Raw genomic sequence first — 16598 nt, 5'->3', positions numbered from 1 at the left:
ATTTATTCGATCCTATTGTCTATTAGAACTTACATAAATTAGAATATATGTATTATGATTGTCTAGACAGCCTTCTATAAATAGAAGTCTTGAGGAAATCATCTACTAGAACATTCTAATAGATATGTAATTAAGGGCAAGAAACGCATGATTGGAAGCTCATATAGACCTTCGTGGTCTTAGGCAAGCATCTAAATCATAGTATATGCATTTTATCAAAATTGTCAAATATTTGGAATTTGACTTGTGTCCTTAACAGTGCTGTAAGCACAAGGAAGTTGAAAGTGCATTACATATGGAATTATTGGTACTCTACAATGATGAATCTACAAAAGTTGCAAACAACTAAGATTGGCATCTAGCGTAGGAAACTGGTTGTCTACCCAGTTAAAGATAAATGATTTAAGAGAAACTAATTACATTCTTAGCATCTAAGTCCTTTTAAGATTGCTAGAAAGAATGTTGAGATTCTCTTAGGAATCCTATATCTACACATTGCTTGGAACATTTAAGCATTAGAAATTCCATGAAAAGGTTTATACCTTTCAAGGTGGAATTGTCTTGTCTCTAGTCAAGTGTCATTTGACGCTTAGTGAGATCAAGAATTATGAGACTAGTTTCGGAGATAGTTGTCTCATGTATGCTATAGTGTGTACTAAGTTTGATATTAGTTGTGCTTTTGCATAGCAAGTATATATCATAATAACCATGGCAAAGGATTTTGATTGAGGTAATGAATATACCCTAGTGCTTGAGAAAGACTAGTAACTATATTCTAGTTTACCAGTCATTCATGTAATGTCCTTGAGGTTACACTGTCTTAGTTTTATTACTAATCAGTGATCGAGTAAGTTATCCTTTGATTATGTGTTTACCTTAGGAATATCTTCCTAATAGCTTTAATCGTAAGTTTGAGTATGCCTATGAGTATTATATTTAATTACTCTAGTGAAGGCTAACTCAAAGGACACACGAGTTTATTAAGCTAAGCAATCACATATGGGGATGATATTAATTAAAGATCAAGTACGCAGCAAAGACATTATGGTGACAAAGATATAATCAGAGAACTACCAAGCAGATTTTTCTTTCACTTAGTGAAATGAATGGTAGTTCGATATATCTAGTATCAATACCTGCTTTGTGTATAAGTGGGAGAGTTTTTGGCAGTGGGTATACTCGAAAGCATGTTTTGAGTATAAGTGGGAGATTGTTAGGTTTGGTATACTGAAAAGCATGTTTCGAGCAAGTTTCGCTCGAATAGAATCTTGCTTGTATACGTAAAACTCTATAATCCACTTTTAACCTGATTCAGTATTATTCGAGCAGTTCCGCACGAATAGAATCACTATTATTATTACATTGTGTTTGCTTGTGCATTTATAAGATGTTTTATAAACATTTAAATGCATAAGAAGTAAACAAAGTCTAAGTCTTTTGCTTAGTAGACCGGTTGTGGGCGTCGTCCACTTTAAGGTAACACGGTCAGATCTATGCAATGCTTTGCAAAAGAAAAAGAAGAATTTCACAACCTAGATAGGCTTAGACTACCTATCGTGAAAGGTTGCAATGTCAGTCCGCATATTTCTAAGCCTTACTGAAATAAGATGACATTGGTGTGGTATAGCACTGAACGGATCTAACAGCAAGACGTATCTTTATGCTATCTACTGAAAGACTAGGTCTTGATAAAATGTTATTTCTTAATCTACATATGTTAGCATTGAGCATACGGTATTGATTATGTACTACTTTGACTTATCAAATGGTGCGGGTTTTTCGTAACCCAATAATCCTGATATATTGGGTAGTGGTGATTAATATCTAGCGGTGCTAGGATTGCTATTATGTTGAAACATGCACGAGGTGAGTCTCGTTTGATAATGTCCTCAAGAGGAGCTCGAACAAGGTTTTATTATTCGGAAAACTGGCCAGTTGGAGTTTTATTACTCTATGAATAATAAATAAATGTTTCTTGCTATGTCCACTCTTGGAATTAATAAGATATTAATTAATTAAGTCCATAGCAGACATTGATTAATTAATGGACATTTATATCTTAAGCGCGGGAAATAAATAATAAAAGTGGAAACCCGGATTACTTATAATTTCGGATTTGGATGGGGAGAGTTCAATATTACTTCTGTAGTGGCTGCTCGTAATATTCCAATATAAGCTTGTATTAAATTGTGGGTTCAATTTAATTAGTAAAAAGCTAATTGGGCGAGCCCATATCCAAAACCTTCCATAGATCCCTGTCTGGGCCCAAAAGGAACTTAATATAAATAGGAGAATAAAGGAGACAGAATTATCACAATTTCATTATTTGTAATTTTCGAAAATTTCAGCTTCCCAGCTGTAGGAATTTTCGAATTCTACTCTTTTTCCCAAAAGGATTTCTTCTGTCTTCTTTATTCGAGTCCTAGTATTTTGATAAGATCAGCCCACCCTGATATCGAGATACAGTTCGGGAACCAGTCAGAAGATCCGTGGTCTAGTATTGAAGATCATCACGTGGAGAAGGCGCGAGCAATCGACGATTCTTTGGAGAATCAAATCGGTAACTCTAAACCGTAGAATTCATGTTTTAGGATTTACTTTCTATGAGCATGAATTATTTGCGTTCTAGCATGCAATTATCTGTTTAACATGTGAATTGATTAATCGCATAATCGGTCAAATAGATCCGTATCTGATTTATTTATTTGTACAAGTCTTCCGCTGTGCAAGGGGCACCAAACCCCATCAGTTTGACACGGGCGCGTCGCACTCGTTTATATCTGAATTATGTGTGCGCACTTTGAGCTTGCCTACTAGCAAATCTGAACATAGAATGATGGTGTCCTTACCAGTAGGAGGAATGATAAAAATATCTAGAACGTGCTCGAACATAGAAATTGTTATGGGAGAAATTAAGATAGTTGCTCATGACTTGCGAGTCATAAAAATGGAGGATATCGATATAATCTTGGGAATGGACTGGCTGACAACGAACTTTGCGACGATTCGTTGTAAGGAGAGGCAGATATCTCTACAAGCCCCGGGAAGCGAACCCACCATATACCATGGGATCTCGACGAATCGGCGAACCGCCATCATATCCGCACTACAAGCGACCGCAATGATGAAAAAAGGGCGAACTGCCTATCTTGTCTACCTCCATGGAGAGGAGAAGAACGAAAAGAAGATGGAAGATGTTGCTGTCGTGCAAGAATTTCCCGACGTTTTTCCCGGATTCTGCGCGACAAGCCAGAAGAGCCACGTGAGGCACGTGCTCGTCGTGTCTCTCCCGGCAAACATCAGATTCAGCGAGGTGTCCTTGAGGAAGTCCCTCAGACCATCCGTGGACCCGATCTTCTTCTCTCTGTAAACACGCTCGAATGCTCTGAGCATAGAGCCGCCGCCGCCGCCTCTAATGTGCGGGTAGATGAACTCAGTAAAAGCTTTGGAACATTCGAGAAGCTTCCTTTCGGAGCCGACCTTCAGCAGTCTCAGAAGGTTCCACACACCCCGCGGGGTGACGTGGTTACCTGGACCACCGCCAGATCGACAATTGGAGTTCACGATTGACCTTGAACCGGGAGCCGCACCCGTATCAAAGGCACCATATCGAATGGCGCCAAAAGAGTTGGAGGAATTAAAAATACAACTCCAAGAACTCATGGACTTAGGTTTCATTAGACCTAGTGTCTCGCCGTGGGGGCACCAGTACTTTTCGTAAAGAAGAAGGACGGATCAATGAGGATGTGCATCGATTATAGGGAGCTAAACAAGTTGACCCTAAAGAACAAGTATCCACTGCCAAGGATAGACGACTTGTTTGACCAACTGCGAGGAGCAGGAGTCTTTTCAAAGATGGACTTGAGGTCCGGATATCACCAGCTACGAGTTCGAAGGGAGGATATACCCAAGACTGCGTTTCGCACAAGATATGGCCACTACGAGTTTGTGGTGATGCCGTTTGGATTGACGAATGCCCCAGCGGTGTTCATGGATTTGATGAATCGAATATTCCATCCGTACTTGGATAAATTCGTTTTAGTCTTCATAGATGACGTGCTAGTCTACTCAAGGAACGAGAAGGAGCATGAGGAGCACCTACGAATCACGTTGGAGACGTTGAGGACCGAGAAGTTATACGCCAAATTCAGCAAGTGTGAATTCTGGCTAAAGGAAGTGAATTTTCTAGGACACATTGTGTCGGCAGAAGGAATCCGAGTGGACCCCGCCAAGGTTGAGGCGGTACAACGATGGAAGTCGCCTTCAACACCGAACGAAATTCGGAGTTTCCTAGGATTGGCAGGATACTACCGAAGATTCATTGAAGGATTCTCTAAGATAGCGAGACCAATGACGCAACAACTTAAGAAGGGAGTCAAAGTGAATTGGACCCCAGAGTGTGAAACAAGCTTTCAACTGTTGAAGGAAAAGTTGACAACCGCGCCAGTGTTAGCTGTGCCCGAATCTGGAGTGAATTACGTAGTCTACACCGATGCTTCGAAGGTTGGACTAGGATGCGTATTGATGCAAAATAATAAAGTGATCGCCTACGCGTCACGACAATTAAGACCACACGAGTTGAATTACCCAACGCACGATTTGGAGTTAGCAGCAGTGGTACATGCCCTAAAGATTTGGAGGCATCATCTCTACGGAGTTAGATGTGAAATCTTTACGGATCACAAGAGCTTAAAGTATTTCTTCGAGCAGAGACACTTGAATATGCGACAACGAAGATGGCTCGAACTAGTGAAGGACTACGATTGTGGCATTAACTACCACCCCGGCAAAGCAAATGTAGTGGCAGATGCTTTGAGCCGCAGAGATCATTCGCAAATACCTACCTTTCTAACGGAAGAGGAGAGCTTGATAAGAGAATTTAGCAAAATGCGATTAGAAGTGATAAGAGCACCCGAAATAGTGGAAGAGCGAATTGCCACTTTGGTGGTTAAACCAGATCTGAAAACGAGAATCATTGCAGCGCAACGGATGGATGCGGAACTAGAAGAAATCCGAATTGAAGTGAGAACCGGTGAATCCGGAAAATTTAGTGAGGAATCCGACAACGCCCTCACCTTTGAAGGAAGGTTGTGCGTGCCAAACAACGAAGAACTTAAGAACGAGATCATGAGCGAAGCTCATGAAACTCCATACACTGCCCACCCTGGAAGCACGAAGATGTACCTAGACTTGAAAAAGTCCTTTTGGTGGAATGGCATGAAGAGAGATATCGCGGCATTTGTGGAACGTTGCTTAGCCTGCCAGCAGGTGAAGGCATTACATCAACGACCACATGGAAAATTACAACCATTGGAGATACCCGAGTGGAAATGGGAGCACATCGCCATGGATTTTGTGACGGCTTTGCCGAAGACCCTAAATGGGAACACCGCAATCTGGGTGATTATAGATCGACTTACGAAGAGTGCGCATTTCATACCGATTCCGGTAACTCATGGATCGAGCAAGCTGGCTCGGATTTACATAAAGGAGATCGTGCGATTGCACGGAGTTCCAGTGACAATTACGTCCGATCGTGACCCGAAGTTCACATCGAAATTTTGGATTAGTCTACAGCGCGAGTTTGGAACGCTATTGAATTTTAGCACGGCGTTTCACCCGCAATCCGATGGGTAATCCGAGAGGACGATCCAAACTCTCGAGGATATGTTGAGAGCCGTGATACTCGACCGCGGTGGAAGTTGGGAGACCGTACTACCGCTAATTGAATTTGCTTACAATAACAGCTTCCAAGCAACAATCAACATGGCGCCATATGAAGCCTTATACGGAAGAAAATGTAGATCGCCGCTCGACTGGGATGAAGTTGGAGAGCGACGGGTGCTAGGACCCGATGCGGTCGAAGAAATGGTTGAAGTTGTTCGACAAATTCGTGTGAGAATAAAGGAAGCCCAGGACAGACAAAAGTCATACGCTGACGTCCGACGAACTGACTTACAGTTTCGAGCCGGTGATAAAGTTTTTCTTAAAGTGTCCCCGTCGAAAGGGATAACACGTTTTGGTGTTAAAGGGAAATTGAAACCACGTTTTATCGGGCCTTACGAAATTCTAGAAGGAATAGGACCCGTAGCCTATCGATTGGCGCTACCTCCAAGTCTTGGAAACGTGCACGACGTCTTTCACGTATCGCAGTTGCGAAAATATGTGTTCGATCCGAAGCACGTGATTCGCTACGAAGAAGTCGCGTTGAATTCCGACTTGAGCTACGAAGAGAGACCCCAAATGATCTTGGACCGGAAGGTTCAGAATTTGAGAAATAAATCCATTGCTAGTGTGAAAGTGCTATGGAGGAACCACGAATATGAAGAAGCCACGTGGGAGCTTGAAGACAAGATGAAGGAACTGTACCCGGAACTTTTTCCATGAGGTACCAAATTTCGGGACGAAATTTCTTTTAAGGGTGGTGGAATGTAACGCCCCACTTTTTCAAACCCTAATTTTCGGGTTATAAAATTTTTGCATTAAATGCCTTAAATGCTATGATATGTGGACTATTTGATGAGTAATTAATTGCATAGTGTCTTTGTGACCTAATTGCGTATGAGAATTGAGATTGAGTTGAATAGTCAACTTGTTGAAATGTTGACGTGGCTATTGAATAGTCAAAGATGGGAAAATATGACGTGGCCGTTGAAAGGTCAATGCGTTGAGAAAAAGAAGAGAAAGTGAAGAAATGATTGATTGAGTGTGAATATTTGATGCGGAGAAATATAATTGTGGGTGAATTATTTTTCTAAGGGATGAGTGAGAATTAAATAGGAGTATTATTTTAAATGTGTGGAAATTTTTGGCCATCATGATTATTGGAGAAGAAATCCTATTTTTCTTGGATTTAATTATTTGATTGGGATAATTATCCAAATTAAATCCAAAGTCCAAATACTCTATAAATCCTACATGGAATTTTCGAACCACCACTTTGATTTTCCCATGAGATTTTCGAAAATCTCATATATTGGAGAAGAGGGAATTATTTATTTATTTGATCTCTTATTTATTCTATTCCATGAATAAATACAAATATGCTAGAATATCTTACCATATCTTGTCATAACTAAGAAGATATTGTCATATCCTAATTAAATTAGGATTTGAATTTATTCCTTGTTGGAAGAGGAACAATACACGCCACTTTTGATATATATATTGGGGAGATTTAATTATTTTTCTTGCTCCGTGATATATTATTCTACTCCGTGAAATATTTGAATTTAAATCATAGGCTAAGTTAATAGCCTAGAATTCGAAATTCTCTCCTAACCATCCTACAAATTTTCGGCCTCTACAACCAACAAATCTCTCCATATCTTCCAAATCTTGATTTATTCAATTATTGGATATTATTATTTGGCACTCTATAAATAAGAGAGAGACCCTAACCCTAGAGATCAAGAAACCGGCGCCTCCCACTCCTCATAAATTTCGAAAATCTCTCCCCCACTCTCTCCATATTTTCTTCAACTTTTCTACAAGATTTCTTCATCAATTGAGAAGAATTCAAGTGAAATTCAAGAGATTATTGAAGAATCAAGACTAATTCCTTGTTTCCACCATTCGTTCTTTTGGAAAAAGGTACTTTAATTATTGATCTCCTCTTCTTCTACCGATTAATCGGTGTTCTTGAGTCCACATGCATTTAGATTGAGTGAAGGGGAAATAAATTGATGAAATTGGGATGCATGGATATGTGTGTGTGTATGTGACCGAGAGTGTGTGTGTGTGCATGCCTCGGGAGGCGTGCACATGTGTTGTGATCGTGTGCGTGTGTTGTGTGTGTGGAACACTCATGCGTGACACGAGTTATCGGTGAATTTTGGAGTGGTTATTTGAATAAAAACGATATGATAATCATACTTTGATTTTGAGTGATGATTTTGAAAATAATCGATGGGAAAAAGGGAAATATGGGAGACATGCATGATTTGAGATCAATGATTGAAACTGATTTGTGATACGCCTAATTTAAAGGTGATACTTCGCGCTCTCAGCGTGATAAACGAGGAGAAGAGAATACTTTCGAGATAAGCCGACGAGGTGGGCTTTCTTTTAAAATAAGGACATTGTCCTAAACTGATATTGATGAGAATGAAATATGTGTTATCATGCCTTGATTTTTTTTGTCGTGCCTATCCCTCGTGGCTATGCCACTATTGATTTAATCGAATTCGGATCCTCGTAGAGCCGCAAACTCTACTTGGGTTAGTGTACACCAATGTTAGACCGAGTGCTGGCGTACGGGTCGGCCGGTCTAGTGACCTGGATTGCGGCCGCAGTCCTTGTCATGTAGAATGAGGATATGGTAAACGTCGATGAGAAAAATGGTTGCGCGACCGTGATATTTGAGAAAGAATATATTTTGGTGCCTCGGGTCTTTCTAAAGTTAAAACCCCGATGGATACTTGAAAATGGCATGATAACTATAATTGTGATAAAACTGTTTTCGGCATGAGTCCACTGAGTATGTTTATAGTACTCAGCCCTGCATGTGTTTTCCCTATGTGCAGGTTGAGCGGTGACGAGCGGGCGGCGGTGTTAAGTAGAAAATAATAAGATGATCTGTTGGTACTTAAAGTGTCGTTGTGTCTCCATACATAGCCTCACTTCTCTCTTGATCGCTTCCGCTATAATTTATGAAAAATTGTTATCTTTTGGTTGGGATGAATACTTTTATTTCGTGGGAATATTTTGGATATGAAACAGTTGGAATTATTTTGGAAACTCTGATGAGCATTTATTGCGATAGCCTTTTTGGTTGGATTTCTTTGCTAAGGCATTATTCTTCTTCTTCTTATTTGTTCATTAAATGCTTTGGTTAAATCCCTTTTTTTTAAATGGAACCCTAGCCTATGATCTTTGATGCATTTAAGTCCGCCTAGTTAACGATCGCCGCATTTATTATACCCTAGATGGGCGGGTCGTTACATGAATGAATAATAATATAACTTCACTTGATAGCAACGCCACAATAGTTCATAATTTTTAAAATTTTTCCTTATAAACAACATTAACACTAACTCACAAGTGCTATCAATATTATTATTACAAACTAAAATTTTATTCATGATACATTAACATTTAATTGTCCGTAAATAATTAAAGATTCCAGTATTGAGTTGCGTTAGTGTAGTACTCCTATTATTTTAAATAATAATCTTATATGAGTAAGTGTAGTGTTATAGACGGTTATACGTACAAAGTAATTAGAAACTTGGATACGCGCGTTGGAGCGCATTTTCAAAATCCTGGTGTGTAACGACGAGGAACGAATGATTTGTGTCACCTACCAACTGACTGGGTCGGCCGACTTCTGGTGGGATACCAAGATGAAGACTATGCCGCGAGACCAAGTGGATAGGATGACGTGGGAAGACTTCAAGACAGAGATATACAACAAATACATACCAAAGAGCTACCGAAAGGCAAAGGCGGCTGAGTTTTACAACTTAACCCAAGGGCGCATGACTATGACTGAGTATGACCGCGCACTCTGCGACATGACTAGGTATGCGCCTGAACGTGTGGATACGGACGAGAAGTTGGCCGATAAGTTCCGTGAGGGTCTAAGGCATGAGATAAAGATGGCATTGGCTGTTCGTGGGAGACTTACATATGCGGAAGCGTTAGCCCTTGCACTAGATGTTGAGGCAGCTATGTCCAAGGAGAAAGTAACGGGAAACACTACATTGGCATTACCACCGCCACAACATTCCCGAGAGAAGAGGAAGTGGGATGAGAATAGAACTCACTATGAAAACAAGAGGTACCGCCCTACACAAAACCGACCACAATATGGGGGAGGACAAAATTCATCTAATCAGAGGGGCGACTTCCGACCCAAACCACCACAATGCAATGTGTGCTCCAAGTACCATTTCGGGGAGTGTAGAGTGCAGAACACTATTAAGTGCTTTAACTGTGGAGGAAATGGTCACTTTTCTAGAGAGTGTCCAAGCAAGAGCGTGGGAACCGGGTCCAGGCATAATAATCAAGGATTCCGTCAGCAGCAGAGGGCACCACCGGCGGCACCGAGGGTGAATCGTGATCAACCTCTGCAACTGCAACCACCTTACCGCCCAAGACTTCCCTCCCAAGCTAGAGCATATTCCTTGAGACAAAAACAACCCAAGATTGAACAAGGGAGTCACGAGAACGAAAACCTGGCAGGTATGGGAAAAACTCCTCGACACACCTATTGTTGTATTATTTGATACCGGTGCATCGCATTCTTTCATATCTGAACTGTGTGTGAACACATTAAGTGTGCCTGCTAGTAAATCTGAACATAAGATGATGGTGACTTCACCAGTGGGAGGGGTAATAGAGATTTCTCGAACATGCTCTAACGTGGAAATTTTTATGGGAGAACTTAAGTTAGTTGCTCACAACCTACAAGTCATGGCAATGGGGGATATCGACATAATTTTGGGAATGGATTGGTTAGCTGCGAATTTTGCAACTATTCGGTGTAAAGAAAGACAAATAGCCTTACAAGCCCCGGGGAAGGAACCAATCATATACTATGGAATCTCAATGAACCGGCGAACATCTATAATCTCTGCGCTTCCAGCTAGTGCGATGGTAAGGAAAGGGCGTCCTGCTTATCTTGTATACCTTCAAGGAGAGGAGAAGGGAGAAAGGAACGTGGAAGATGTTTCCGTTGTGCGAGAATTTCTGGACGTTTTCCCAGAAGCTTTGCCTGGACCACCGCCGGATCGACAATTGGAGTTCACAATCAACCTAGAGCCAGGATCAGCACCTGTGTCTAAGGCACCATACCGAATGGAGCCTAAAGAGTTGGAAGAACTCAAGATACAACTCCAAGAACTTATGGACTTGGGTTTCATCAGACCAAGTGTTTCACCGTGGGGTGCCCCTGTGCTTTTTGTCAAGAAGAAGGATGGATCGATGAGGATGTGTATCGACTAGAGGGAATTGAACAAGATGACTCTCAAGAACTAGTATCCACTGCCGAGGATAGATGACCTGTTCGATCAACTTCGAGGAGCCGGTGTATTCTCAAAGATGGACTTGAGGTCCGGATATCACCAATTGAGGGTACGAAGGGAGGACATACCGAAAACCGCTTTGCGCACACGATATGACCACTATGAGTTCGTTGTAATGCCGTTTGGGTTGACGAATGCACCTGCAGTGTTCATGGATTTGATGAACCGAGTATTCCACCAATACCTGGATAAATTTGTCTTGGTCATCATAGACGATGTACTCGTCTACTCGAAGAATGAAAAGGAACATGAAGATCACCTGCGGATCACTTTGGAGACGTTGAGGAGTGAGAAACTGTATGCCAAATTCAGCAAGTGTGAGTTTTGGTTGAAGGAAGTAAATTTCCTTGGTCACATCGTGTCGGCAGAAGGAATCCGAGTGGACCCCGCCAAGGTCGAGGCGGTACAACAATGGAAGGCTCCTACAACGCCGAATGAGATTCGGAGTTTCCTGGGTTTGGCAGGGTACTACCGAAGGTTCATAGAGGGATTCTCCAAGATAGCGAGACCAATGACCCAACAACTTAAGAAGGGAGTAAAAGTTAACTGGACTCCGGAGTGTGAGGCAAGTTTACAACTTTTGAAGGAGAAGCTAACTAGTGCACCGATTCTTGCTGTGCCAGAGCCTGGAGTAAACTATGTGGTATACACGGACGCATCAAAGGTGGGACTTGGGTGTGTACTTATGCAGAATAACAAAGTGATTGCCTATGCATCCCGGCAATTGAGGCCACACGAGCTGAACTATCCAACCCATGATTTAGAGCTAGCAGCGGTAGTACACGCTTTAAAGATTTGGAGACATCATCTCTACGGAGTTCGATGTGGAATCTTTACGGACCACAAAAGTCTAAAGTACTTTTTCGAGCAAAAAGACTTAAACATGCGACAACGAAGATGGCTCGAATTGGTGAAGGACTATGACTGTGGCATCAACTACCATCCCGACAAAGCAAATGTAGTGGCAGATGCTTTGAGCCGGAGGAACCATCCCCAACTAGCTACTTTTATTACCAAAGAAGAAAGTCTGATACGTGAGTTCAGTAAGATGCGGTTGGAAGTGGTGAAGGCACCTGAGACAGTGGAAGGGAGAATCGCCACCTTGGTGGTTGAACCTAATCTCAGGTCGAGAGTTATTGAAGCACAACGGATGGATGCGAAATTGGAGGAAATTCGTGTAGAAGTAAGAACCGGCGAATCAGGGAGTTTTGGCGAAGAAGGTGACAATGCCCTTACTTTCGAAGGAAGATTGTGCATACCGAATAATGAAGAACTCAAAAACGAAATCATGAGTGAAGCACATGAGACTCCTTACACTGCTCACCCGGGAAGCACCAAGATGTATCAAGACTTGAAGAAGTCCTTTTGGTGGAATGGTATGAAGAGGGATATATCGACATTTGTGGAGCGCTGCTTAGCCTGCCAACAGGTGAAGGCTCTACATCAACGACCGTATGAAAAGTTGCAACTACTAGAGATTCTCGAGTGGAAATGGGAGCACATCGCCATGGATTTTGTGACGGGGTTGCTAAGGACTCTGAAAGGGAATACCGCCATCTGGGTAATTATAGACCGACTCACTAAGAGTGCGCACTTCATACCGATCCCCATAACTAATGGATCAAACAAGCTAGCTCAGATTTACATAACGAGATAGTGCGATTGCATGGAGTCCCAGTGACGATCACATCCGACCGTGATCCAAAATTCACCTCAAGATTTTGGATCAGTCTACAACAAGAGCTAGGAACTCGATTGAATTTTAGCACGGCGTTTCACCCGCAGACCGATGGGCAGGCCGAGAGAACAATCCAAACTCTCGAGGATATGTTGAGAGCTGTGGTACTCGATCGAGGAGGAAGTTGGGAGTCCGCACTACCACTAATTGAGTTCGCTTACAACAACAGTTTTCAGGCAACTATCAACATGGTGTCGTATGAAGCTTTTGTTAGAGTTTGTATACTAGAAATCACGTTTCGAGTGATTGAATACTGTAAAACTCTTATTTTATTTTCCAATGAATAAAACAGATTATTTTTGTCATAATGTTGTTATGTTTTACATTTAATGGATGTTAATGCATGTTTAAATGTATAAGTTAACTTAACAAAGTCTAAGTCTTTGTTTTAGTAGACCGGTTGTGGGCGTCGTCCACTTTAAGGTAATACGGTCAGTTCTAAACAAAGAAAAATATGAATTTCACAACCTAGATGGAATTAGACTACCCATCGAGAAAGGTTGCAATGTCAGTCCGTATATTTCTAAGCCTTACTGAAATAAGATGACATTGGTGTGGTATAGCATTGAACGGATCTAACAGCAAGACTTGCCTTGGGCTATCTACTGAAAGGCGAGGTCTTGATAAATATTTATTTCTTAATCAATGTAGGTTAGCATTGAGCATACGGTATTGATTATGCATTGCTTTGACTTATCAAATGGTGCGGGTTTTTCGTAGCCCAATTATCCTGATATATTGGGCAGTGGTGATCGATATCTAGCGGTGCTAGGATTGCTATTATATTGAATCGTGCACGAGGTGAGTCTCGTTTGATAATGTCCTCAAGAGGAGCGCGAAACTAAGTTTTATTATTCGGAACCTAGCTAGTTGGAGTATGATTACTCTATGAATAATAAATGAGTGTTTCATGCTAAGTCCACTCTTGGAATTAATAAGAAGTTAATTAATTAAGTCAATAGCAGACATTAATTAATTAATGGACATATTAATCTTAAGCACGGGAAATGAAAGATAAACGGAAACCCGGATTACTTATAATTTCGGATTTGGATGGGGAGAGTTCAATATTACTTCTGTAGTGGCTGCTCGTAATATTCCAATTATAACTTATATTAAATTGTGGGTTCAATTTAATTAGTAAAAAGTAAATTGGATGAGCCCATATCCAAAGCCTTCCATAGATCCCTGTCTGGGCCCAAAAGGAACTTAATATAAATAGGAGAATAAAGGAGACAGAAAATACACAATATCTCATATTGCAATTTTCGAAAATTTCGATCTCTCCCAGCTGTAGGAGATTTCGAATTTGAGTCCTATTACAAAAAGGATTTCTTCTGTCTTCTTTATTTAAGTCCTAGTATTCTAGTAAGATCAGCCCACACTGATATTAGAGTACAGTTCGGGAACCAGAGAGAAGATTTGTGGTCTAGTACTTAAAGCTACACGTGGAGAAGTCGCTAGCCATCTTCAATTCTTTGGAGAATTAATTAGGTATTATTCTACTCCGTAGAAAAGCATGTTTTAGGTTTTCAATATTCTTAAAGCATGATTAATTCAAGTTATGAGCATGATACATGTGATAATTACGCGAATAGATTTTGTCTAAATAATCTGCTAAATAGATCTGATTATTATGTGATTTATTTACATGCTCTTCCGCTGCGTGCACCAACAACTGGTATCAGAGCCAGGTTTTGGCTCTGATTATTTGGATTTAAATTTCGCGAAATTCATGTATGCATGTCTTGATTGATTACGAAGCATGTTCTTGTGTTTTTATTTTTTTTTATGTTTATGCATGTTGAACTCAAGAACATTCGAATCATAGAACTTGAATTATTCGAACGAACTAGATGTGCGATTCGTCGGCGCTTGCGCCGGGACGAATTGCGCTATGATCGATCGAAGAGGGTTGCCAATCGAGTGGGAGCCGAGGGCGACGGGCATGGGGCGACGCGCCGGCGAGCAAGGGCTCGCGCGCGCCACCGGCCAAGCCCGCCAAACCCTAGCCGGCCCCGATCAAACGGCGTGGTGGCTCGTCCGAGAGCTGCCGAGGCGCCAAGAATCCGACGAAACCCTAACCCTAACCCTAGAATCCTAGTCGACCCAGCCCTAACGAGGCGCAACCGAGAGCAGCAACGCCGGCAGGCGGCGTCTGCTGGAGCGCGCGAGCTTGTTGGGCAGTGGGAGATCGCCGGAAAGTCGCGGCTCCGGCTGTGCTTTCTGGCTTGACGTTGACGGAGGGAGATGCGGCGATGCCGCGGAAGGGAGAAGGAAGCAGCGCGCCATCGGTGCGAACTGTCGGCGGTGGTCGGGCGGCGAACACGCCGCTCCGGCGAGCATCTCCGGGAGGAGTCTTCAAATCTTCGTCGTGTTGATTCGTGCAAACCTCGAATCGCAAGATAATGACGAAAGATTATTTTAATGATTATTTAATTCCTAAATTAATAGAAATCATTAAAAATAATATTATTTAATGAAATAAAATATTTTGGGAAGATTTCCCTAGATTTTAGGAATATTTGGATTATTTTCTATATCTATGAATATTTTATATCCTAGATGATATAGATAAGAATAATTTAATAGTTTCCTAAATATAATATATCTAGAATCTATAATAAGATAAGATATATATAAGATTACATTAAATAATATATTTTAATTTTCTTCCTAATCTTGAACTTGGAAATTATATGAATTTAATTTTTCATGTCTAATTAAGATTATAAATAATGTACTTTATTTTAGATATATCTTATAGAATGACGTGAATAAGAATTAAATTCTAGAACAATAATTCCTAAACTAAGATATTAAAGATAATAAAAGATTTAATTATCCAGTAAATTAAATACCAACAGAATTTAATTAGTCTTAATCTGCCTTAAGGCTAAAGGATAATTAATTAAAACCATAACCCAAATGTCTAAGCGATAATTATGAACTTATAGTTTATATATGGTCTCCATCGGTTGGACTGCCACATTTTGTGAAGCTGATTTTCTAATATTATCGCCACCTACAGAGTAGGGACAATAATCCTACGAAAACAGTAAGTTCATAAGGGCGGACTTCTCAAATAATAAATAGAATGAACTAGAAAGTGGTTCCTAATATTATCGCCACCTACAGAGTAGGGACAATAATCCTAAGGAACTGCGAGTTTCAGGGTTCAATCAGAATTTATGAGATAGCTTGGTTTTGTTATCAACACATGAACATTGTTATGGGAGTGTGTTGTAGAAATAAAATTCTGTAATGCTAAACCTGATGGTCGTGCTTAGGCAGCATTAGATATGTCGACCTCCAGAGGAGGAAGCTATTGATATGTCGGTGTTGTGACCAGTAAATTGTCAAAATTTTAATGCGTATTAACCTCCAGAGGAGGATACAATTTATTAATTTGGCTGTTGTAAGATTTTGAAAAGTTTTATGGTTAATCTACTCAATTTCCTTACATAAGTTTATGACAAATAGTAAAATCTTCTGTTTGCAGTGCAATAAAATTCGTCAAGATGTCTTTTAATCCTCTTTCTGCCATTCTCAAAGAAAACAAACTCGAAGGCCAAAATTACATCGAATGGAAACAAAACTTGGATATCGTTCTCACAGCAGAAGAGTACAAGTTCGTACTCACTACTCCACGCCCAGCTGTCCCGGCTGCTAGTGCCAGCCAAGCATTGCGAGATGCGCATAGACGGTGGCATAAGGCGAATGAGATGGCTAAGTGCTACATGTTGGCTTCTATGTCATCAGTACTCAAGCATCAGCATTCTGCCATGGAAACTGCCGCCGAGATCATGACAAATCTCGCAAATCTTTTTGGT

Source organism: Salvia hispanica, chromosome 2, assembly GCF_029641045.1.
Source record: "Salvia hispanica isolate PSC_SH4W2 chromosome 2, Shi_PSC_v1, whole genome shotgun sequence".
In the NCBI taxonomy this organism is placed as follows: Eukaryota; Viridiplantae; Streptophyta; class Magnoliopsida; order Lamiales; family Lamiaceae; genus Salvia; species Salvia hispanica.
The sequence above is the reverse complement of the archived record's forward strand: the minus strand, read 5'-3'. Positions refer to the sequence as shown.